At 40.1% G+C, this 20589-nt stretch overlaps 1 pseudogene; it reads right to left on the reverse strand.

Moving 5' to 3' along the window:
• LOC121437372 overlaps positions 1–20589 on the reverse strand; it is a 75342-nt pseudogene that overhangs the window by 21341 nt on the left and 33412 nt on the right.

Raw genomic sequence — 20589 nt, forward strand, 5'->3', positions numbered from 1 at the left:
TCCTGAAGATCCTTTGGAGGGGTAAGAGGGTTCTTGGCCTGCAGCAGGAACCACGAAAGAGAGTGAGGGCATTTTGTAAGCGGAGCCCTTGGCCAGCAGGGAAACCTGATCCGGTTTCTAAAGGACCCATTGGATAGGATCAATAGGAGGAGATGGGCAGGCGCCAAGGCAAGAACTCACCCAATAATCCGAAAAACAACATGAAAACATCAGAACCCAATGATCTTACAACAGAAGTATTTGAACAACCTAACACAGAAGAAGTGGAAAAAATCGACTTTATGAAGATAATAGAGTCCCTTAAACAACATGTAAGAAATGCCCTTATAGAAATGGATGAGAAGTATAACAAAAAGTTTGAAGAAATGAGTAAATACGTACATGATACCCTGGGAAACCAAGAAAAAAACATCAAACAGGTAATGGAAACAGTTCAAGAATTGAAAACTGAAATGAAGGCAAAGAAGAAAATACAAACTGAGGACCAGCTGGATATGGAAAATCTAGGCCAACGAGCAGAGTCTACAGAAATAAGCATAATCAATAGAATACAAGAGCTAGAAGAAAGACTCTCAGATGCTGAGGACACCATAGAGAAAATAAACGAACAGATCAAAGAAAACAGCAAAGCCAACAAATTCTCAACACAAAACATTCAGGAACTATGGGACACAATAAAAAAACCAAACCTAAGAATAATAGGAATAGAAGAAGGAGAAGAGTCACAGCTCAAAGGCCCAGAAAATATTTTCAACAAAATTATGGAAGAAAACTTTCCCAACTTAAAGAAAGATATTCATTTAAATATTCAAGAAGCATACAGAACACCAAACAGACTGGATCAAAGAAAAACATCTCCTCGCCATATAATAATCAAAACACAAAATATACAGGTTCAAGAAAGAATATTAAGAGCTGCAAAAGAAAAAGGGCAAGTAACTTATAAAGGTAAGCCGATCTGACTTACACCTGACTTCTAGATGGAAACTATGAAAGCCAGAAGGTCCTGGATAGAGGTTCTGCAGAAGCTAAGAGACCATGGATGCAAACCCAAACTACTATACCCAGCCAAGCTATCGTTCACTATCAACGGAGAAAACAAGACCTTCCAGGATAAGAGCAAATTTAAACAATACGTAGCCACAAATCCAGCCCTACAGAAAGTAATAGAAGGAAAATCGCAACCCAAGGAATCCAACACTGCCATCACTGCCTACAATAACCCAGGCATCTAATGACCCTTCACGAGCACATCACAAAGAAGGGAGACACACAATCTCTACTACCAAAAGCAATAAGAATAACCGGATTAAACAACCACTGGTCATTAATATCACTTAATATTAATGGGCTCAATTCACCTATAAAAAGGCACAGGCTAAAAGATTGGATACGAAAACAGGATCCAACATTCTGCTGTTTGCAAGAAACACATCTCAACCACAAAGACCAGCACCTACTCAGAGTAAAGGGTTGGGAAAAGGTGTTTCAAGCAAATGGTCCTAAGAAAAAAGCAGGTGTGGCCATACTAATTTCTAACAAAACTGACTTCAAACTAAAATCAATCAGAAGAGACCGAGACGGTCACTTTATACTCATAACAGGAACATTTCATCAGGAGGACGTCTCAATCCTGAATATATACGCCCCCAATATAAAAGCACCTACTTATGTAAAAGAAATATTACTAGAACTCAAGGCAGACATCAAACCACACACACTAGTAGTAGGAGACTTCAACACACCCCTCTCTCCAAGGGACAGGTCAATCAGACAGAAACCTAATAGAGAATTAAGAGAATTATTGGAGGTAATGAAGCAAATGGACTTAACAGACATCTATAGAACATTCCACCCAAATAGGAAAGAATATACCTTCTTCTCTGCACCTCATGGAACCTTCTCAAAAATTGACCACATACTCGGAAACAAAGGAAACCTCCACAGATACAAAAAAATATCAGTGTCCACCTGTGTCTTATCAGATCATCACGGATTAAAGTTAGAAGGCAACAACCACGCTGCCCCCAAAAAACCGACAAACTCGTGGAAACTGAACAGTCAACTACTGAACCACAACTGGGTCAAGGAAGAAATCAAGAAAGAAATTAAAGTCTTCCTTGAATTTAATGAAAATAAAGGGACAACATACTCAAACCTATGGGACACAATGAAAGCAGTGCTAAGAGGAAAGTTCATAGCACTAAGTGCCCACTTAAAGAAAACGGAGAATGCATACATTGGGGACTTAAAAACACACCTGAAAGCTCTAGAAAAAAAAGAAGCAGACGTGCCCAGGAGAAGTAGAAGACTGGAAATAATAAAACTGAGGGCTGAAATCAACAAAATAGAAACCCAGAAAACAGTCCAAAGAATCAATGAAACAAAAAGCTGGTTCTTGGAGAAAATCAACAAGATCGACAAACCCCTATCCAAACTAATTAAACGACAGAGAGAGAACACGCAAATAAATAAGATCAGAAATGAAAAGGGGGACATAACCACAGACACAGAGGAAATTCAGAGAATCATTAGATCTTACTACAAAAGCCTGTATGCCACAAAACTGGAAAATACAAAAGAAATGGACATTTTTTTAAATAAGTATCATATACCAAAGCTAAACCAAGACCAGATGAACTATCTAAATAGACCGGTTTCTCGCGAAGAATTAGAAATGGTTATCAAAAATCTCCCTTCGAAAAAAAGCCCAGGACTAGATGGTTTCAATGCAGAATTCTACCAGAACTTCCAAGAAGAACTAATACCTATACTCCTTAATGTATTTCACAATATAGAATCAGAAGAGTCATTGCCAAATTCCTTTTATGAAGCTACAGTTACCCTGATACCAAAACCACAAAAAGACCCAACCAAGAAAGAGAATTACAGACCGATCTCACTCATGAACATCGACGCAAAAATTTTCAATAAAATACTGGCAAACCGAATCCAAGAACACATAAGAAAAATTATCCATTATGATCAAGTAGGCTTCATCCCAGAGATGCAGGGCTGCTTCAACATACGCAAATCTATCAATGTAATTCACCATATAAATAAACTGAAAGAAAAAACCATATGATCATTTCATTAGATGCTAAAAAAGCATTCGACAAAATTCAACACCCCTTTATGATAAAGGTCTTGGAGAGAATAGGGATACAAGGGTCCTACCTAAATATAATAAAAGCTATTTACAGCAAGCCAACAGCTAACATTAAATTAAACGGAGAAAAACTCAAAGCCATCCCACTAAAATCAGGAACACGACAAGGATGTCCACTCTCGCCATACCTCTTCAATATAGTGCTTGAAATTCTAGCAATAGCAATAAGACAACATAAGGAGATCAAGGGGATTCGTATTGGAAAGGAAGAAGTTAAGCTTTCGTTATTTGCAGATGATATGATAGTGTACATAAGCGACCCCAAAAATTCTACCAAAGAACTCCTACAGCTGATAAACAGCTTTAGTAACGTGGCAGGATACAAGATCAACTCCAAAAAATCACTTGCCTTCCTATACACCAAGGATAAGGAAGCAGAGAGGGAAATCAGAGAAGTATCACCTTTCACGATAGCCACAAATAGCATAAAATACCTTGGGGTAACCCTGACCAAGGAAGTGAAAGATCTACTTGACAAGAACTATAAGTCTTTGAAGAAAGAAATTGAAGAAGACACCAGAAAATGGAAAGACCTCCCTTGCTCTTGGATTGGGAGGACCAACATAGTAAAAATGGCAATTCTACCAAAAGCAATCTATAGATTCAATGCAATCCCCATCAAAATCCCATCAAAATTCTTCACAGATCTGGAGAAGACAATAATCAACTTTATATGGAAAAACAAAAAACCCAGGATAGCCAAAACAATCTTATACAATAAAGGATTGTCTGGAGGCATTACCATCCCTGACTTCAAACTCTATTACAGAGCTACAGTATTGAAAACAGCTTGGTATTGGCATAAAAACAGAGAAGTCGACCAATGGAATCGAATAGAAGACCCTGACATTAACCCACAAACCTATGAACACCTGATCTTCGATAAAGGAGCTAAAAGTATACAATGGAAAAATGAGAGCATCTTCAACAAATGGTGCTGGCAAAACTGGATGTCAATCTGTAGAAGAATGAAAATAGATCCATATCTATCACCATGCACAAAACTCAAATCAAAATGGATTAAAGACCTCAATATCAGTCCGAACACACTGAACCTGATAGAAGAGAAAGTGGGAAGTACTCTACAGCACATGGGCACAGGAGACCACTTCCTATGTATAACCCCAGCAGCACAGACACTAAGGGCATCATTGAATAAATGGGACTTCCTGAGGCTGAGAAGCTTCTGCAAAGCAAAGGACACTGTCACTAAGACAAAAAGACAACCCACTGACTGGGAGAAGATCTTCACCAACCCTGCAACTGACAAAGGTTTGATCTCCAAAATATATAAAGAACTCAAGAAACTAGACCGTAAAAGGCTAATCAACCCAATTATAAAATGGGGCACTGATCTGAACAGAGAATTCTCAACAGAAGAACTTCAAATGGCCAAAAGACACTTAAGGTCATGCTCAACTTCCTTAGCGATCAGGGAAATGCAAATCAAGACAACTTTAAGATACCACCTTACACCTGTCAGAATGGCTAAAATAAAAAACACCAATGATAGCCTTTGCTGGAGAGGTTGTGGAGAAACGGGTACACTCACCCATTGCTGGTGGGAATGCAAACTTGTGCAACCACTCTGGAAAGCAGTGTTTCGGTTTCTCAGGAAATTCGGGATCAACCTACCCCTGGATCCAGCAATACCACTCTTGGGAATATACCCAAGAGAGGCCCTATCATACAACAAAAGTATATGCTCAACTATGTTCATGGCAGCATTGTTTGTAATAGCCAGAACCTGGAAACAACCTAGATGCCCTTCAACGGAAGAATGGATGAAGAAAGTATGGAATATATACATATTAGAGTATTACTCAGCAGTAAAAAACAAGGACTTCTTGAATTTTGCATACAAATGGATGGAAATAGAAAACACTATCCTGAGTGAGGTAAGCCAGACCCAAAAAGAGGAACATGGGATGTACTCACTCATATTTGGTTTCTAGCCATAAATAAAGAACATTGAGCCTATAATTCATGTTCCTAGAGAAGCTAAATAAGAAGGTGAATCCAAAGACAAACACATAGGCATCCTCAGGAATATTAACCTTCATCAGGCGATGAAAGGAGACAGAGACAGAGACCCACACGGGAGCACCGGACAGAAATCTCAAGGTCCAAATCAGGAGCAGAAGGAGACGGAGCACGAGCAAGGAACTCAGGACCACGAGGGGTGCACCCACACACTAAGACAATGGGGATGTTCTATTGGGATCTCACCAAGGCCAGCTGGCCTAGGTCTGAAAAAGCATGGGATAAATCCGGACTAGCTGAACATAGCGGACAATGAGGAATACTGAGAATTCAAGAACAATTGCAGTGGGTTTTTGATCCTACTGCACGTACTGGCTTTGTGGGAGCCTAGGCAGTTTGAATGCTCACCTTAAGAGACCTGGATAGAGGTGGGCAGTCCTTGGGCTTCCCACAGGTCAGGGAACCCTGATTGCTCTTCGAGCAGATGAGGGGGGGGGGACTTGATCAGGGGAGGGGGAGGGAAATGGGAAGAGGTTGTGGGGACGAGGCAGAAATCCTTAATAAATAAATAAATTTAAAAAAAATAAAGCAAAAGTTATGGCAACAACAAAAAAAAAAAACCAAACAGTTTTTTTCTGAAAAGAGACAAAACCTGAAAATACTAAAGGGAATGGAACATAAAAAAAAAAAAAAAAAACAATTTAGCTTGGTGTTTAAGAGCACTGGTTGCTCTTCCAGAGGACCTAGGTTCGATGCCCAGCACCCACATGGCAGCTAACAAACAGATGGAACTCCAGTCCCAAGGGCTCTGACACCCTTTTCTGGCCTCCATAGGCACTATATACCTGTAGTACACGGGCTTACATTCTGGAAAACACCTACATACCTAAAACAAAAATAACAAAAATGCTTGGAGAGAGAAAAGTGAGACAGGAATATAAGAGATGGGGAAGGAAAAGACCAAAGAGCAGTTCAAAAGGATCAATTTAAAGAAATATACTAAAAACCTAACATATATAATGGTATCTGGCAAAACATAATTCATATAAAATGTGAGACAACTTAGTGATCACACATGTCTAAGGAGCATTGTGTGATATAGTGACTTTTGAGCAAAACTGCTTGGGCCTAAATTCTGCCCATCCTCCCATGGATGGCCTTACACACTGACTCATACATTCAACACTGACTGCAATAAGTGGGTCATAAAGAAAAAGAAAAGGTATGACCTTGGGAGGGTGATGTGGGAAATCTGGGAGAAGTTGGAAGAAGAAAAAGAATAGGTATCATCAAAATGCCTTGTGTTTATGCATGGAATTCTTGATAGATACATATGATAAAAATTTTAAATCATTTGTTTGGGGAATACAGAGATGCTTAGCAGTTAATAGTGCTTCCTGAACTGGATATGGGAGGCAGAGACATGGAGATACTTGCAAGCTGAAGGCCAACCTGGCTTACACAGCTAGTTCTGAACCTGCCAGGGTTACAAGGTGAGAGTCTGTCTCAGTAACAGAAAGCAATTCCTTACAAACCCTGTCTGTATAAAGTGAGCACTAGGCAAGTCTGGGTCACCCATGGTAAGACCTTGTCTCCAAAAAGATACTAAAGGACCAATGGCATGTCCCCTCCAGCAGAAGTGGCTGCTGTGCAAACCTGATAGCCCAAATTCAGTCCCTGGATCCCACACTGGAAAGAGAGAACTGACTCCCAAGAGTTTTCCTTGACTACACTCATGCTGTGACCATACCCACGCTTAAACATACACACACACACATACACACACATCACTTACACAGTTGCGTGCATATACTCATGTGCATATGCGTGCACACACAGAGAGAAATAATAAAAAATTACAGAAATAAAAAAATGTAAAAATAGAATAGGAAAAGCAGAGGAGTGATTCCTGTTCTTCAAAAAGACCCAACCCAGCATCCACATCCATCTGGCAGCTCACCACTGCCTGGAACCCTAGATTCTGGAAATCTTATGCTATCTTCTGGCTGGTGCAGATGCCAGCATTCACATATACATACTAACACACAAGCACACAGACGTCCATATAAAATAAAAAAATTTAAGAAGCATTTGTTTTTAAAATCTCCATGAGCAAAATGAACAGGAAATCAGATAATGGAAAATAAAAAAGATGTGAGAAGCCATGCAGGCAGTGAGAAATGTGAGAAAAAAATAATTCACACTACTGAGCCCATGAAAGGGTCAGAAACTGATAACAGCAGGTATTCTATGAGTAACGAGAAGAGGTGGGAAGTGACTAAAGGAAGAGACTTTTGCGAAAGCTTTTTGAGAAGTGGGGACTTCTATTTCCTCCCTCCCTTGCAGCAAATATCTGGAGGCGTCTTCTCAGTGCTAGAGAACAGCAAACAAGGCAAAGGAAATGGCTACTCTGAAATGCTTAAGTAGCCAAATACACACTAAATTTTCTAGGTTGAGACACACTATCTTCTCCCATGTATCTCTTAGAAGGGTACTGATCAGATAGTAACTCCCCAGACAGGAGACTAGAAAATATGTCTCTTGGGAAAGTGATTAGACAAATACTTAAACCCTAAAGATAATGTCCTAAGAGGTTTCCAGAAAAAAGAAAAAAAAAGAATAAGGTGGAGAGTGATAGAAGCAAGATACTTGATGACCTCCTCTGGTCTCTACAAAAGCATGCATTATATATATATATATATATATATATATATATATATATATATATGTGTGTGTGTGTGTGTGTGTGTGTGTGTGTGTGTGTGTGTGTGTGTGAGAGAGAGAGAGAGAGAGAGAGAGAGAGAGAGAGAGAGAGAGGAGAAGGGAGGGAGGCAGAGAGAGAATTAATACAAAACAATAGCTAGAGAGTCTGGTTCAACCTACAGTGAAGATCTGAGTCTTCACATGTCTCTATATGTTGATAGTGTTTATTATCTTATTCCCAGACATTTAACAAGCTCTCCGTATGTAGCCCACTCTGGCCAAGACCTCATTATATAGAATAGGCTGGCCTCAAATTTGAGGTAAGCTCCTGCCTCAGTCTCCCAAATGCTAGGATTGTGGCATACACCACTATGCCTAAATATTCACATACATACATACATACATACATATATATATATATATATATATATATATATATATATATATATATATATATGCAGTTGTCAGGCCTTTGGGAAAGACATGAAAAATAGAGGCTAAAAATGACTTTCAAAATTGGAAAGTAAACTCAAAAGAAATGACACTATTCATCAAAAAAAGAATACGCAGTTAGGTCGTTAATATCTTAACCCATGAGACACAGACAAGATGTTTTGGTTTGTGTGTGTGAGAGAAATGTACTCTGTAGGCTGAGGTGTTTCAACACTTGGTTCCCAGTTGGTGATGATGTTTAGGGATGCTATAGCACTTTTACGAGGTATGGCCTTGATAGAAGATGCATGTCCCTGGAGAGGGCTTTGAGAATTCACAGCCTTAGCCCACTTCCAGTTTGTTCTCCCTCTGCTTTGGGGCTTATAGTTGAAGATGTGATCTCACCTCTTTCTGTTTCAGGCATTCTCACCATCCCTCCTTATCACCATGGACTCTCCTTCTGGGACCGTAAGCAAAAACAAAAACAAAAGCAAACAAAACCCTGTCCTTCCTATAAGTTGCCTTGCTCATAGTGTTTTATGACAGCAACAGAAAAGTAACAAAATATACAAGTTAGGCAATTGCTGTGTCAGGAAGAAGAGCTCCATCCCTGAGAAGCGATATTTTAAAGGAACGTTCAGAAAACCAAAAGATTCCCAATGCGGTGATTCACACATGTAATTTCAATACGTGGGAAACTGAGACAGGAAGACTGACTCAAGTTTGAGGCTGCCTAGGGTAACCTAGCAAGACCTTGCTTCAGAAAAACAAACCAAAAAAGAATAAATTAAAAACTCAATGGTCATAATGCAAACGTAACAGTAAAATATTCACAATCTAGAAAGTGAAAAAAAGCTGAGTGTTGTACTTCAAATTTCAGTACTTGGGAGACAAATGCAGAGATTGCTACAAACATGAGATCAATCTGACATACATTGCAAGTTTCAGCCCAGCAAGGGCCACATAGTAGTGAGACGCTGTCTCAACAAAACAAAATTTCAATCAACCTAAGGCTTTGGTTGTAATTCTCAGTGATGTAAAAAAATAAATAAATAAAAATACTATAAGTCATACAAAACAAAAAGCACATCTATAAAGAAAACATTGATAAACAGGATGCATCCATGTTCACATCTTTTGCTATACAAATGACAACTACTACAAGAAATAGTTATAAATGCTATGGCAGAGAAATGACTTGTATACATAAAAAACTCAAAATTGGACAAGAAAGAAACAAAGTAGGAGTGGGTATGGATCTCAATTGCTAGAGTATAAGAGTATCAAGCACGAAAGCCATTGTGATTCTCAGAACTGCACAGAGCTGAGTGTAGTAGTTCATACCTATAATCCTAGCCCTTGGGAAGTAGAGGCAGAAGGGTAAACAATTCAAGGTCATCCTTGGACATGTGGCAAGTTCAAGGATATCCTGGGTAATCAGAGACCCTACTTCAGAAAAAAAAATGTCAATAACAGAAAAGAAAAAAAAACTAGTAGATAGGTATGGTCGCATATGCCTGAAATCCCAGCACTAGGGGGATGTCTTAAGGTGTTTATAGAGACACCATGACAAGACAGCTCTTATAAAGGAAAACATTTCATTGGGGCTGGCTTACAGTTTTCAGAGGTTAAGTCCATGACTGTCATGGCAGGAAAGATGGTAGTGTGCAGGCAGACATGGTGTGGAGAAGTTGCGGAGAGTTCTACAACTATATCCCAACTGGGTGTAGCATGAACATGAGAACTCAAGGCCCACCCCACAGTGACACTGTTGAGGGAACTGCGGGCCTCTTCCCACAGCCTGGCTCCTGGCCGCCTGGCTAGCTTATGCCCCAAAATAACAACACACAAATTGTATTCATTTAAACACTGCCTGGCCCATTTGCTCTAGCTTCTTACTGGCTAATTCTTACATCTTGATTTCCCATTTCTATTTATGTGTGTAGCACCCCAAGGTGCGCTTACTGGGAAGATTCTAGCCTACATCCATCCTGGGTTGGAACTTCATGGCATCTGCCCAGGAGAGGGGAGCATGGCATCTGAACTCACTTCCTCTTCCTCCCAGCCTTCTGTTCTGTTTACTCCATCCACCTATGTTCTAACCTATCAGGGCCAAGTAGTTTCTTTATTAATTAACCAATGACCTTCCTCCATCATGACACACTTCTTCCAATAAGGCCATACTACTAACAGCACCACTCCCTATGGGTCAAGCATTCAAGCACATGAGTCTATGGAGGCCATTCCTGTTCAAACCACCACAGGGACTAAGAATGGAAGATTGTAGACAAGGAAGCGTGGAGAAAAGAACCAATTAAAAATGGGTAAAGATTCAGGCCTGTGAGATGGCTCAGTGGATAAAGGCACTTGCTTTGAAGTCTGCTAGCCTGAGTTTCATCTCCAGAACTCACATGGTGGAAGAACAAAATGAGTTCCTGCCTGTTGTCTTCTGACCTCCATATACCCACCACGAGACACTCTTGTACTTGAACACACTCAATAAATAAATAAATAAGCATAAAACACACACACACACTTGTAATGAAGTTTTAAAAAATAAGTAAGGATTTGAGTAGATACCTCACTCACCATGAGACACTCTTGCCCTTGAACACACTCAATAAATAAACATAAAACATGTATATTTGCATATATACTTGTAGTGAAGTTTTAAAAATAAGTAAAGATTTGAATAGACACTTCACATGCCTAGCATGAGCAGTGTTCTGGGTAGGACTAGGACTGAGAGGGGGAAAAGAAGAAGAGGAAAAGAGGGAGGGAGAAAAGAAAGGACAGAGGGAAGGATGGCAGGAGGGAGGAAGGGAGGGAGAGGGGGAGGGAGAGGAGGAAGGAAAGTGGTTGTCTTAGGAATAGAAAGGAAGGTCTGAGTAATTTATAAGCAGCAAAAAGAATGGCTTCAGTGAAAAGGTAGAATAGATGTCTAAGAGAGGAACAAGATCTGAATGAGCCAGGCTCTAAAAGAAGTGAGAAGGGAGCAGAAAGGATCCCAATAGTGGTAAAGTTGCCTTCCAATCATAGTTTACGTGTTATTCCCTTTGTGAGGCCTTCCCAGGTGTGTCAAGTTGAAGCAGTCTTTTCCTCCACTATATTTAATACATACCCTTGTAACCTCCAGGCTTTCTAACAAGTAGAATTTGTACTAGTTAATATTTTACATACATTTTCATTCCCTCCTCTTATCTCAGCAATGCATTGGCTCCTAAATTATTTGAAAACAGAATTTCAAAGTCATGTTGTATTTATTTCTCTCAAGGTACTTACTAAATACAGAAAAACAACAACAACAACAAAATCCTGCAGTAAGAAAGATCAAAGCGCAGTGACTGATTCTTTTTCTAAAGCATTTACTTTTAAATGTGCTTTCATGGATGAATACATGCCATGCATAAACATGCCACAGCATACATGTGGAGGTCAGAGAACAACTTGCAGGAGTTGGTTCTCTTGTCCATCATGTGGGTTCCTATGCTCAAACTTAAATTTTCAGGCTTGGTTGGCAGCAAGCATTCCTACCTGCTGAGCCACTTCACTAGACCCCACAAGCTGGCATTCATATGTGTTACCCCGAGTATTACAGTGACAAATAATGACATTTGCACTGGCACTTTGCTACCAAATATATTCAGTTTCATATTCATCTGAGTCTTGAACTTGAAGCATATCTGAATATATCTGCAATATATCTGGAAAGTTGTCAAGGTCATGTCTTTCTTCCATAAGTGGATTAAACCACTCACCTCAGGAAAGACCACCTATTCTGATTCGAGTGTATGGTACAGAAACCCAGATGGCTCCATTCACAAAGAGGGGAAGCAACTAATTATGCTAATTTAAGTCAGTCAAAAATCCTGAGGAATATAGGTTTGATGTGCAGTTTTATAATGTGTAAAGTTGCAATGATCTTAACCTTTTCTCTTGAGTGTGAATCAGCCTATAGATGAATTCTAGACCTGGATGGAGCGGGGAGGTCCTTGGTCTTACCACATAGCAGGGAACCCTGATTGCTCTTTGGACTGGAGAGGGAGGGGGAGGGGGAATGGGGGGAGGAGGGGGGAATGGGAGGAGGGGAGGAGGTGAAAATTTGTAATAATAATAATAAAAGAAAAATATAAAAAACAATTACAGATGGCAATCTACTTGAAAAATATCTCCTATAAAAATTAAAGTAATAATCCTCTAGGTAGAAAAAAAAGAAAATGATTACATATCCAGTGACGGCATCACTGATGTGCAGCATTTATGGGACTATACTGAGTCCCAGCATTATTAGAGACTTTCCCGTCATTCTGTCACCAATCAGAACACATTGGACACTTCCCTCATATCTGCTCTATAGTATTTTCTGTTGTGATGCACCCGGAGCTTTAAAGATGTGTTTCTAAGTAAATAGTAATTACAGTACCATAATACAATTAAAATACAATCCAATATTACTTTCCTTCCAAATAAAAGATCTTCTTTCAAAACATATTAGGGTTTCACCTTCTTATTTAGCTTCTCTAGGATACAAATTATAGGCTCAATGTCCTTTATTTATGGCTAGAAACCAATTATGAGTGGATACATCCCATGTTCATCTTTTTGGGTCTGAGTTACCTCACTCGGGATAGTGTTTTCTATTTCCATCCATTTGCATGCAAAATTCAAAAAAACATATAGTCATCCGCCTGGATATGGGAAGTAGACAAGATTACTGGGCAAAAACTGGGAACTTGGGGGTGGGGTGGGATGGGGGTAAGGGGAACTGGGGTGAGAAAAGTGAGAAGGAAAGGATGGGGGGAGCTTGGAGGAATGGGATGGTTGGGATAAAGGAAGGGTGGATATGGGAGCAGGGAAGTATATATCCTAATTAAGGAAGCCATCTTAGGGTTGGCAAAAGACTTGACTCTAGAGGGGCTCACAGGTGTCCAGGGATATGTCCTCAGCTAGTACCTTGGGCAACTGAGGAGAGGGAACCTGAAATGACCCTATCCTATAGCCATACTGATGAATATCTTGCATAGCACCATAGAACCTTCATCTGGCGATGGATGGAGATAGAGACAGAGACCCACATTGGAGCACCAGACTGAGCTCCCAAGGTCCAAATGAGGATCAGAAGGAGGGAGAACATGAGCAAGGAAGTCAGGACCACAAGGGGTGCACCCACCCACTGTGATAATGGGGCTGATCTATTGGGAGCTCACCAAGGCCAGCTGGACTGGGACTGAAAAAGCATGGGATAAAACCGGACTCTCTGAACATGGCGGACAATGAAGGCTGATGAGAAGCCAAGGACAATGGCACTGGGTTTCGATCCTACTGCATGAACTGGCTCTGTGGGAGCCTAGCCTGTTTGGATGTTCACCTTCCTGGACTTGGATGGAGGGGGGAGGACCTTAGACTTCCCACAGGGCAGGGAATTCAGACTGCTCTTCAGACTGGAGAGGGAGGGGGAATGGAGTGGGGGAGGGGGAGAGGAGTGGGGAGAGGGAGAGAGGAGTGGGGGAGGGGGAGAGGAGTGAGAGGAGGGGGAGGGAAATGGGAGGCGGGGAGGAAGCGGAAATTTTTTCAATAATAAATAAATAAATAAATAAATAAATAAATAAATAAATAAATAAATAAAATAATCTGAAAAACACACATTAGGGAATACTTTTCCTTGGCATTAAAGAGCATGATGTGCACTGAACTGTGTTCTCCGAAACTGATGTATTAAAGTCTTAGCCACCAACGTTCTATTTGTAGATGGGCCCTTGGAGACATAATTAGGTTTACATGTGGTTGTGAATGTGGGAACCCCTGAGATTAGCACCACAAACCCAAAAGGAGGGCCCCCAAAGAACAGCCCTCATTCCTTCCCCTCCCCTCCCCTCCCCTCCCCTCCCCTCCCCTAATCTTCCTTCTTAATCTCTCTGACTTGGAGAGAAGCTTGCTATTTTCAAGCCAGGAAGAAAGCAGTAGACACAACTATGTTGGCACCCTCAAACCCATGTGCCTGCAGACCCATGTAAAAGTATGTTTCTGTTTCCCAGGTTATCCTGTTTATAGCATTTGTTCTGGCAGCCCAAACTAAGAAAAAAAAACTTCAACAAATATGAAGGTAAAATCTTAAGCAACCTCCACCTTGATCAGTGAAGTACAGTGAGAAGCTAACTGGCTAAGACATAATGGGACACTCACCTCCACACACACACACACACACACACACACACACACACACACACACACACTGTCTTTAAGAGACTGAATAAACTTTCTCACAACCACTGCACAGCAGCTGCCCCCACTCCATATTGACTGTCACTAATGATGCTTCAGTGACAAGAAGATACAGGGAAAAATAATCACTGAAGGCAGCAACAAGGCAAATAACAAAATGCCATGTGTAAATTGTCACTACCGTATGATGTGCGAGGCAAGATGCTTAAAACTATGATGATCATTGACAGAAACTGCTTAGGAAACAAGGATCAAAATGGAGCATGTAACAGTATAATTGCCATCTCTTTGTGCTGGAGTTAAAACGTAGAGGAGAATGCAGATACAAAAGTAAGGGAATACTGCAGCTACAGAGAGCAGAGCAGTCATTCGGCTCCTTCCTGCTCTTCATTATAGTGCAAAATCTTTTCCAAGGCGAAACCTAAGAACATAATTATATATAGAGATGATAATATGAGATACTCACCCAGGAAATAACAATGCTGTCAGCAAAAAAAAAAAAATGCATCTTCCAGTTTATACCTTTAAATGTTTAGGAAATAAAAAGCAGAATAGTTACTGAAATGCCTTGATTGAAACCGTTTTACAAATACTGTAATGTAGCCGGGTGGTGGTGGCGCACACCTATAATCCCAGCACTGAGGAGGCAGAGGCAGGTGGATCTCTGTGAGTTCAAGGCCAGCCTGGTCTACAGAGTGAGTTCCAGGACAGCTGAGGGCTGTTACACAGAGCAAATCAGGTCTCAAACAATTGAAATTAAATTTAAAAAATACTGAAGTGTAATCAGTACATTACAACTGTACTATAGAGTAATAGTACAAAATTAAAATTGAGTATGTTGGCTAAAATTCCTTGTAATTTTTTTCTGATCTTTTTCTTTAAGGCCTTTTAATTTTTACATTTAACACACCAACTTTCTGGAATAATAACCGTGGTAACGCTTAATCTTGCACATCTTGGCAGACACATATCCAGCAGGGATTTCCAGTAAGAGCTACAGCAGAAGAGCATAGTTCATTAAGGCACTTTGATCAGCAGGGGTAAGAAAACCCAGGCCAGACAGAACTGAAGGCAAGAAACAAAATGGGGGCTGCCTGAGAACAGCCTCCAGCTTTCTGGGACTTTAAATATTATGCCACTAATGCATTATGTAAAAAAAAAAAAAGACAAGGAAATGTTCTAAGAGAAGTACTTAAATCATATTGAAAACAAACAATATTCAGTTATCTACTTCCCTGACCATTTAAGTGAAAAGATTTGATTTCCAGTTAAAGGTATGTGGAAGTTTTATAGCTGAATTAGTCTTTAATTTCACTAGGTCAAAGTCACACAGTTTCCCCTTCCCTATTCCAATAATCATTCCAAGACTAGCAAGTTATTTTCCCCTTAAAAATTTCTTTTCTCAGCTGGGTGGTGGTAACGCATGCCTTTAATCCCAGCACTCAGGAGGCAGAAGCAGGTGTACCTCTGTGAGTTCAAGGTCACCCTGGGCTACAGAGTGAGTTCCAGGACAGCCAGAGATACACAGAGAAACCCTGTCTCGAAAAGCAAACAAAAAATTTCTTTTCTCTGTATTTTGTCAAAGTGAGGAATAAAAAATTCAAAGGAAGACAGTTTTGAGAGGGGGAAGTGTGTTCACATTGGACTTTTAAAAATGCCGTTGACCTTCGAAACATCTAATAAGCCATTTTCTGCACACCTTTGTTCATAAAATTATTGCTTTGGCCATTGAGAAGTGACAAGCTCCATTCTGAGCTCACAAACTAAGATAGCACATGCTCTTAGGTCATTTTTAGACTGCCTTCTAACAATGCAGTTCAAGAACTGGGCATGGTAGCACATACCTGGAGTCCCAGAATTTGTGAAGTGAGGGCAAGGGGATCAGGAGAACAAGTCCTTGGCTACATACAGAGATCTAGACCGTTCAGTGCTACAGGAGACCGTGTCTCAAAAATTAAAAAAAAAAAGAGAAGCCTGGGGATTGTAGCTTAGTTAGTAGTGCACTTGTCTCGAAGACTAAGCCCTGGGTTTGATTTCCAGAGCTTCACAAAATGGTTGCGGTGACATGTGTCTATTTGTAGTACCATCACTTGGGAGGAAGAGGAAAGAGGATGACAAGTTCAATTTCATCCTCAGCTACATGAAACCAACTAAGTAAATGCAAGGTTAAAAATAAGAATTAGAATACTATTTCAATCGGACACTTAAAGATCTGTTCTTGTAGGCTGAGGCCATAGCTCAGTCTGCAAAGTGTTTACTTTGCAAGTACAAAGACCCAAGTTCGATACCAAGAACCAGTGCTAAAATATTTGGACATGAGCTGGAGAGATGATTCAGCAGTGAAGAGCACTGGCTATCCTTCCAAAGGACCCAGGTTCAATTCCCAGCACCCATATGACAGCTCACACCTGTCAATAACTCCATTTCCAGGGCTTCTGCCACCCTCCCATATATATACACTCAGGCAGAACGCCAATGAACATAAAATAAATATAAATTATCAAAAGGGCCAGGTAGTGGTGGCATGCACCTTTAATCCCAGCAGTGGGGAAGCAGAGGCAGGAGGATTTCTGTGAGTTTGAGGCCAGCCTGATCTACAGAGCAAGTTCCAGGACAAGGTTACTCCGAGAAACCCTGTCTCCAAAACAAATTGGACATTGTAGAGCATTTTGAATTCCAGCTCCAGGGAGGTAGACAGATGGCTCTCTCGGGTTGATTTTGGCTGGCCAGCCTACTTTAGTTGGCAAGTTCCAGGCCAGTGAGAAAACTTGTCTCAAAAAGAGAAAAAAATAAACAGAAAAATCAAAACCCTGCTCTGAAGCTTGCCATACTATTTCAAAATGGTAGCCTTTGTTTCAGGTGTCCCCAGTCCACTGAAAATATTCTACTCATACCAATTTTCAACAATGCATCTCTCTACCTTATAAGGTAAGAAATGTATGGTGTTTTAATTTTTTATTTTGTTTTGCTTTTTGTTTAAGACAGGGTCTCACTATGGATTCTGGCTGTCCTAGAACTCACTTTGTAGATCAGGCTAGCCTAAAATTCACAGAGATCCACCTGTCTCTGCCTCCCAAGTGCTGGGATTAAAGGCGTGTGCTACTTTGCCTGACTGTGCTGAAGCTTTTAGGCAAATTATTTAGAACTTATGGGGGAACATTCTCATACTCACATCCGGTATTTGAAAAGACAGAAATATAAGTACTAAAACCCATGAATTTTCTTAAAATTGAAGGTACACTTTTCAAAATTATTTTGTACTTATAAATCAAAGTCTAACACATGTCAACACTTCACCACAAATGTTTAGGCTATACCTGAATGTACTCACATAAAGAAAAAAAATGTCATTATGAAAACTCATGTTCCTTGGCGGAGAAGGACCAACAGCAACATTCCATGTTCTGGGAGCTTAAATTCATTCCCATGAATTATTCTCCATCCAAACTGCCTCTGGTCATATACCTGCAAGTAAGAAATTCTGTAATAAACATGTTAGTTAATATGACAAGTTACATAAAAGGGAATTTTCCACTCAAGACAAGCTAACTGGAAAGCAATGGCTATGGATTGCTTTGGCAGGTTTCTGGGTGCCCTGTGCGCCTGCTACTTGAATAAATCCGTCACTTAAGTTATGTTTTGCATTAGTGTAGTGTGTTAATTATATAGAGCACACAGTTTGCTGTGTTTTCATAAAGAAAGCAAAGTTATTTAACCTAAGGAACTCAACAGATTCATAGAAATTTAAAATTCGTCAATATGCAAACTTTTACAAGAACCAAGATAGTAAATATGGTATAACATAAATTATACTACCCTGCAACATTGGTAATTCTATCTCATCTTTTAAGTCAATTAAGAGTTTCTTAAAATGATGTTTTAAGTCATCAGAAACACCTATCAAATATAACCAGAGTTATTGCCCAACAACTCTTTAAATCAACTTGTACTTTTAAACAAACCCATACAACGCTATACTTTCTGACTGTATGATTCAGTGGTTCTCTGTCTGTGGGTTGTGATCTTTTCAGAGTCAAAGAGCTGTTTCACAGGGACCATTGGAAAACACAGAGATCTACAATACGATTCATAACAGTAGCAAAGTTACAACTATGAGGTAGCAATGAAAATAACTTTATAGTTGGGGGTCACCACAACAGGATTGGAATTGTGTTAAAGGGTCACAGCAGAAATATGTATAGTCAAGGTACTACACTCTATGTAGAAATTCAGTAGCTGACAACTAAGCGGAATATATATCATGTTGAATCAAAATGTGCAGTTGTACTTACAGGAAGGTTTGCATGATTGTATTTGGCGATACCTTTACAGATACTCTTTAAAACGAGGATAACCGCCAGTCCACACAAGGAAAGTACCACAAAAAAAGGAGTTTATGAGTCTAGAAAATTTTGGAAAAAAAGTTAGAGTTGGCCTGGTGGTTCAGCAGATTAATGTACCTGCTACCAAGACTGAACCTGGATTTGATCCGGGGACCCATATGGTTGAAGAAGGAAACTGACTCCTTAAAGTTGTCCTCTGCATCTCTCTCTCTCTTCTCTCTCTCTCTCTCTCTCTCTCTCTCTCTCTCTCTCTCTCTCTCTCTCTCTCTCTCTCTCTCTCTCACACACACACACACACACACACACACAATATGAATAAATAAAAGTAAATGCTTGTGGTGGTTTGAATGAGAACAGCCCTTGAGGGCACATATATTTGGATGCTTAGTACTTAGTTGGTGGATGGATTAGGAGGTGTGACCTTATTAGAGGAGGTATGCCACTGGGGGTGGGTTTTGAAGTTTTAAAAGCCCATGCCAGCTCCAGTTTCTCCCTATCTGCCTCCGTCTTGCTGATAAGATCTAAGCTGTCCACTACTGAGTGATCCAGTACCATGCCTGTCTGTCCACCGTGATGGTCATGGACTAACCTCTGAAACTGTAAAGCAAGTCCCCAATTAAATGCTTTTTTTTAATAAGTTGCTTTGGTCATGGTGTATCTTCACAGCAATAGAAGAGCAACTTAAGAAAAATGCAATAAAAAAGTTCAAAGAAAAATGTTAAATTTCTTTATTAATTTTGATTTATTTGTTTTGTGGTTTTTTGAGAAGCTGAATTTTAAACTTATTTCACATACATATAATGCAGTTTTAGCATGTTCCCCCATTACATTATACTGCTTCCCTTCTGCTCTCACTGGTCACCCACCTCTTCCTACCTAGTTTCTCTTCTGCTCTTGTTTATTCATTCATTCATTCATTTGTGAATTTCATTATGGTTGCTTATAGGATCCTGGGTAAAGAATAAGGAGACTTGGGAGTATGGTCTCCATACCATTGGCTACACACTGAAGAAAATGTCTCTCCCTCCCCAGCAACCAGGGAAGGGCAGGGTTTCATGTGCTACCCTTACTCTCCTATGGATCCTGTGTGTGTCTTGGGGAGGGGGAGTCTGCTCATGAGCCCTTCCCTGCCTGTGACAGGATATTGGCAGGCCCAGTCTTGTGAGGGACTTCTGACAGTAATCACAATTGATTTCAAATTGCTTAATTGAATATTAAATAGAAAATATGTGAGCTCTAAAAGAAAGACATCCAAAATTATTACTCAATCTATCCATTTTCTAAGGTTAAATTTAGACCATAGACTAAATGCATCCAGGACAGACATATTTGTACACTCCTGTGGTTCTAACATTTAGGAGGCTGAGACAGAGAATCATAAGTTTGAGGCCAGCCTGGGCATGTTGGTGAAGTGCTAGATGTATAAGCATGAGTTACCACACTTCACTTCAGAATTTTTTTTTAAAAAAAAGTCAGACTATTAAGATACCTCAGTGAGCAAAGACACGTGCTGAGAAGCCTTAAGACCCAAATTAGATCCCCATAACCCACATACAGAAACAAAGAACTGAATCTCACAAATTGTCCACTGATATCCACATGCATGCATGATAAATGGTTTGTTTTTGTTTAAGAATTTTAAATGACATGTTTTGATCAAGTCTCCCCCATTCACTGCCTTCCAGCTTCCCCCTATATCTCCTGAGCCCAGCACCTTTCCTTCCCAGCTTCATGTGT

This window comes from Microtus oregoni, unplaced genomic scaffold, assembly GCF_018167655.1.
Source record: "Microtus oregoni isolate MIOR12 unplaced genomic scaffold, Mior012 000052F_002, whole genome shotgun sequence".
NCBI lineage: Eukaryota > Metazoa > Chordata > Mammalia > Rodentia > Cricetidae > Microtus > Microtus oregoni.